The sequence below is a fragment of the Asparagus officinalis genome, chromosome 3 (genome assembly GCF_001876935.1).
Source record: "Asparagus officinalis chromosome 3, Aspof.V1, whole genome shotgun sequence".
In the NCBI taxonomy this organism is placed as follows: Eukaryota; Viridiplantae; Streptophyta; class Magnoliopsida; order Asparagales; family Asparagaceae; genus Asparagus; species Asparagus officinalis.
In genome coordinates, this window is record NC_033796.1 from 36,552,356 (window position 1) to 36,558,671 (window position 6,316).

The window sequence follows — 6,316 nt, forward strand, 5'->3', positions numbered from 1 at the left end:
TGAACCTGTTCTTCCTCTAAGTCTGTCGTACACTAGAGAAAACATGTGTACGTCAGCGTGCATGGCACACGGCAAGACCCCACAAAAGAAAATAGAACAAACAAAAACTAAAGCGGAAAACGATACGATAATAGAAATGACAAAAGAACGTGCATCTGAAAATCCGACAAAATCAACATGCAAATTCACTACTAAAACATAATAATCATAAGAATCCATAAATCAAACGGGTAACGAGGTCATGCAGCTAGCGATCAGAAATCATTCAAGTAACAGCATCATACACTAGATGGAATTAATACTTAAAAATCTACAACAAGAGACGTAGTACGTCGAGCGAAATAATCCAAACAAGGAAACCCTCATGTATATACCATATGTCTCACATTGTAGATAATTTAACATTAATCCCGATCTATGTATGAAAAGAAATATAACTAGTCCTCATCTCACAAGAATCCATAATCATCTAAGTAACAATATCATGTAACTAGCTATCCTATAACAGATCACTGGTCCAAATCTCACTTCTACGTGCAATGATATCCCTGATCCTCAGACCCACCCCAAAGTGAAACGATCCACTGGTGCGAGCCTAAAAAATAACCAATAACCACAATATACAACCACGATATCACTGCTCCTTAGACTCACCCCAGAGTGAAACGATCCACTGGTACGAGCCTGGAAAATAACCATCAACCACAATATACAACCACGATATCACTGCTCCTCAAACCCACCCCAGAGTGAAACGATCCACTGGTGCGAGCCTGGAAAATACATAAACATCCACATCCGATCACATGAACCAACAATTCCCCATTCTAACTCTTCTCGTTTTCTAAGTCAAATTAAAACTCTGGTTCACCACCTAAACTCAGTCAACACACCAACACATGTCACTATGTCTGTTCATGACGCACGAGGCCACTAAGTCATGAACTACTAAGGTTCTCAAATACAACAAGGAGATAATAATAACATTAATTTCACGCAACTATATCATGACATGTCGAATACAGTAAAATATTCACAAAATATGAAATGTAATCATGAACAGCAACTATGTAAATTCAGAAAATAATTCATTTTCCAAAATAATTTCTTTTAAAATTATTTCTCATTGTAATAATCAAAAATATTCTCTTTTCCAGAATAAATTCTTTAAAATTATTTCTCATCAGTTATTATTAATCTAAAATAATTCTTTTTCCACGAAATAATTCTTTTAAAAATATTGTAAATTCTCTAAAATAATTATGTTATTAAAATAAATTCTTTTAATTTATTATAATTATTTTGAAAATACTATTCATCACCTAACTATGATTCGATCAATATTATTCATCAAACAACCTACACAATTAATTATACTACAAACTAATCGACATATATAGTATATAATTATTGAAACGACAAGGAGAGGCGGGATCTTGCCTCAGGGTTCGTCGAACGAATCGACGTTGATGGTGGGGATCGGATCTGGCGTGAGGAGCGTGGCGTCGGCTAGGGCGCTACAAGAGGGCTGCGGAATCTCAGCGGCGCTCGTCGGCGACGAGGGGCTGTCGGACGTTGTCGGATCTGCTGAGGGAGGCATCGACGGTGAGGGAAGTGCGGTGTCGGATCTAAGGGAGTTTGACGACGAGGAGGTGGGGAGGGGAGGCGGGCCCCGACTACAAGGGGCAGGGGCTCAGCCGCAAGGGGGTAGCGGGTGAGGCTTGGCATCCGGGTGGATTTGGGGTTGGAGGCATGAAATCTCAACGGGGAGGGGCGTCGAGGTGGATCATCGGAGGCTGTTGCGACGGTGCAGGCGAGGGTGATGGCTGCAGCGTGGGGGGCCTCTGGTTGTGTCGAGCGGAGTTTGGTGGTGGATTGGTGGAGGCCGACATTGTGGGCTGTAAAGGCGGCGGCGTTCGTCGAAGGCGGAGCGGAGGGAGGGAGCGGCGGTGAGAGAGGCGACGCTAGTCAGTGAACTGCGGCTGAGACGACGGGGTCGCTGAGCGTCGTCGGTGGCACTCTGTGGCAAGGCGGAGGAGGCGGTCAGGGGAAGGTACGGCTCAGGCGGAAGTCAGGGGGGTACATGCAGCGAACAACTGCGCGGCGGCGAGCTCAGGTTGAGGTGGTGGAGGCGTTGATGAAGGAGAGAGAGGAGAGAAGAAAGGGGGTGGCGCGGCGTGAGAGAGAAAGGGAAACAGGGGCGGCGGGTTGGGTTTGGAGAAGAAGGAGAAAGATATATAATAGTATGCATAATATATATATATTTAATAAGCCGTATATCATCTATATATACTATATACATCTATATAGTATTTAGTATGACCTATGAAGTAGTATATCTATAGTAGTTCACAAAATAAATTAAATAATTACGTGAAAATTATCTACACATCAAAACGTACTAGTTGTAGTATAACAACCAATAATATACAACAGTAGAAATAATACAAGAAATTACACAATTAAACAAGAATAATTAATAATAAATATAATTATTTATATTTAAAATCAAATAATTATAGGATAACTATCTACACGATAAAACGTACAAGTTGTACTAATACAACTGATAATATGCAACAGTAAAAATAATACAACTAATTATACAAAATAATACGTAATAATAATACAACATATTATTCGAAAATATACGTAGTAACAAAAATAATACAACGTATTATTCAAAATGACATGTAAGCAACAGATAAATTCCAAAAAAATTTATTGTATTAAGTTAATTTATAACTATCAAAATCATTTAAATAAATATAAATCTTGAACTTTAAATCATAGAAAATTATAAAAAATAGAGAAAAACACAAACACTTTTTTAAAAATAATAATTAAATATTTTAAAATACCAAAAAATTATTTTAACTAGTATTAAAATTTCATGGTCCTTACAGGTATTTATGAGGAAAGAAAACAACAACCAAAGCCCTAAAGAATCAGACAAAATCCCCTAAAAACAGGATTTCTGAAACTGTACAAAAATAGCCATTACAGTGTTATGAGTCCACACAGTACTGTTCATAAGTCGACTCATAAGTAGCCGTTACAGGCTAAAAATCAAACTTATGGGTCGACTCATAAAATTCATGAGTCGACTCATCTTGCATGGGTCGACTCATGAAGTCATGGGTCGACTTAGCAGAAACAAAACACATTTTCCAGCATAGTTTATGAGTCGACTTATGATAGGCATGAGTCGACTCAACCTGATGGGTCGACTCATGATGTTGTGAGTCGACTCGTCAGAAATAATTAACAACTACGCAGCAGTTTGTGAGTCGACTCAATATTGTTCATGAGTTGACTCATAAACATACACATAGAAAATATCAACTTTGAACTTTGTTAAAAATTATCAAATAAATTCAGAAAAATGTAAAAATTTGAGAATAGTTTATAAACATTTTGACAAACTTTTTTGAAAAGAGATTTTGTAAAAAGGTCCTCGTATTTGTGAAAAACATTATTTTACCAAAATACGAGTTTTTGAAACAGTACAAGTGTGTGTGATATCCCAAATAGCTTCAAATGAAATCTACAACTACTTTCCTACATTTAAGTGTTGGTCTCTTTGTTTTGATGATGTTTAACAAACAATTTACCACTAATATTATTTGTCTAGTATTTATGTTTATTTATTTATTGTAGACAAACAACATGTTGGAGGATGGATGGATTGCGCTTCAACGATCAAATCCAATGGAGATTGGCGGAATTATGGAGTGAAGCCTATGCAATTCAAATTGAAGATCTAAGTTCTAGCTTCATCTGCAAGTGTACCAAGTTGAGCTACATCGAAGACCTATCAAGCTTGGGTATATTTAGTTTAGGTTTTATATTATGTGTGTTAGTACTTTAAGCTCAATCATATATACAAACACATATTTGGTTTTTATATATATAGTTATATATATACAAAAGTTTTGGTTTATGGACTTAACAATCATTGTATATATATTTCATTAAGTCTATAAATTTATTTTATAGGATATCAAAACATTATTTATGTCAAAACATCAAATTTCATGTATATCACATTTTTATGTTTTGGACACACTTACAAAATACATGAGTTTTCACAAATGGGAAACTCAATTTGAGAAATTCTTTTTCTAACATGTTCAATTTCATGTTTATAATTGTTTTCCAAAGTTTTATCAATTTTGGAATTAATTTGTTATGTTTATTTGAATTTACAAAATCAAGTTTTTAATAAGCTCATGTTCGTACACATGTTCGTGCATGTTTTTGCAAAACAGATGCGTTTTTAAAATTAGGAAATGCGATTTGAAAAATTTCTTTGTTTACATTTTTATCATCATATATGCAAACATTTCCCCAAGTTTTACTAATTTTGGTGTTGTTTTGTTATTTTCAATTGAATTTACAAAACCGAGTTTTCAGCGGGTTTTTTTCAGAAACTGTGTATCTATGTGAAAATATTTATTTCTCTCAACTAGGAAGTGATATTTCAGAAATTCTTTCTCTAACATGTTTATCTACATGTTTAGAAGCTTCTCTCAAAATTTTATGATTTTTGGAGTTGCGTTACTATTTTTTAATTGATTTTACAAAGAGGAGCTTACATCAGTTGTTGAGGAGTTCATCTTCAATATTTCATCATTCTCTCTTTGTGTTTAGAGAGAAGAAGTTTTTAAACAAGGTTTTAACAAGGATTTAAGTTTGTTTTAAGTTTGGTTTTAAGTTTGTTTAAGGGTTTGGTTTGTGAAGAATTCCACAACAGGAAGTGGAGATCAATTCATTGATATTTGAGCTTCAATCCATCTCTCTCTCTCTCTCTCTCTCTCTCTCTCTCTCTCTCTCTCTCTCTCTCTCTCTCTCTCTCTCTCTCTCTCTCTCTCTCTTATCATTTATTGGAGAAGTTTTCTAAACTCTATTTAGCTTTACATTTTGTATTGTTTGATTATAATTCTATTAAGCTAGTATTTATATTTGAGTTTAGTTTGATTTGACTTCACTCATTGTTTACACACACCCACTTGAGCTTATTGTGTTTTCATACATAGTATATTTAGGATGGTGAGAGTTGTAACATTGAGTGTGAGCCTACATTGAGTTCTTATCTATTATAGAGAACAAATCATTTGTTATTTTGTGAGATTGTAAGGTTTTCGATGAGCTAGTAAACCGAGTGTGTTGTTGTAAAGTTTTCGGTGAGCTAGAAAACTGAGTGACATTGTGAGGTGTAAACGTTATTCGGGTAAGCGTAGAAAACCCGGTTGTGATAGTGGAGATCTCCTCGAGGTGAGGAGCGGAGATGTAGGTCGTGGGGACCAAACTCCTGAACATATCATTTGTTTGAGATTGCATTGGCGCACTTATTTTCATGTTCATATCTTATATCGCAATTGTGTATTGCTCTTTGTTTATTTAACCCACTATCTAGTTTATGTTTATTTCACCCTTGCATTAGTTTATATATCTTTGCATATATTTCATCATATACCTCTTTGCTAGGATATATCTCTTTGTTCATATTGCATATTCTTACTCATATCATATTGTATATCTATCTTACAAGAATAATATTTGAATTAGTTTTAATTGGCATAAAATCGGATTAGATTAGCATAAGACCCTAATCACCCTCCCTCTAGGATCTAACAATTGGTATCAGAATTAGATATGAATGATGCATCTTGTTTAGGCTATGATTCTAGTATTGCTCCTAAATTCAATGTTTTCCCCTATGCCCAATGGTGTTTTAGATTCAAAATATTTGTTCAATCTAAAAATATCGGTTTATGGGTAGTCATTGATTGTGCTTTTATTGTGCCCATGTTGGAGAAATCCAAGTGGAGCAAACATGATAAAAGGATGTTTACAATGAACAAGATTTTGTTAGAATATTTGCTAAATGCTTTTAGTTCATCTATGTCTAACAAGTTTGTTCATTTTGATAGTGCTTACAACTTATGGAATTTTATTGAAGCACATCAAGGGGACTTGGAGGCGATCCGACAAGCTTTGGAGGATCCCGCTTCAAGTTAATATGGAGCATCATGCACACGGCCACTAGGCGATAGCCCTAGTGAGGTTTACGAGTTCGAATCGATTAATGATTTATCTAGTGATGAACTTTCTTGTGCTAGTAAAAAATTATTACATGCTTTTAACAAATTACATAAAGATTTTATTTATTTACAAGGCAAGCATGATAATTTAAAATCCGATCATGAGAAGATAGCTTCCAAATTTGATGTCATTACAAAAGAAAATATTATGCTTAAAGAAAACAATGACTTATTAAATTTGGAAAATGAAAATTTGATCTCATCAATTG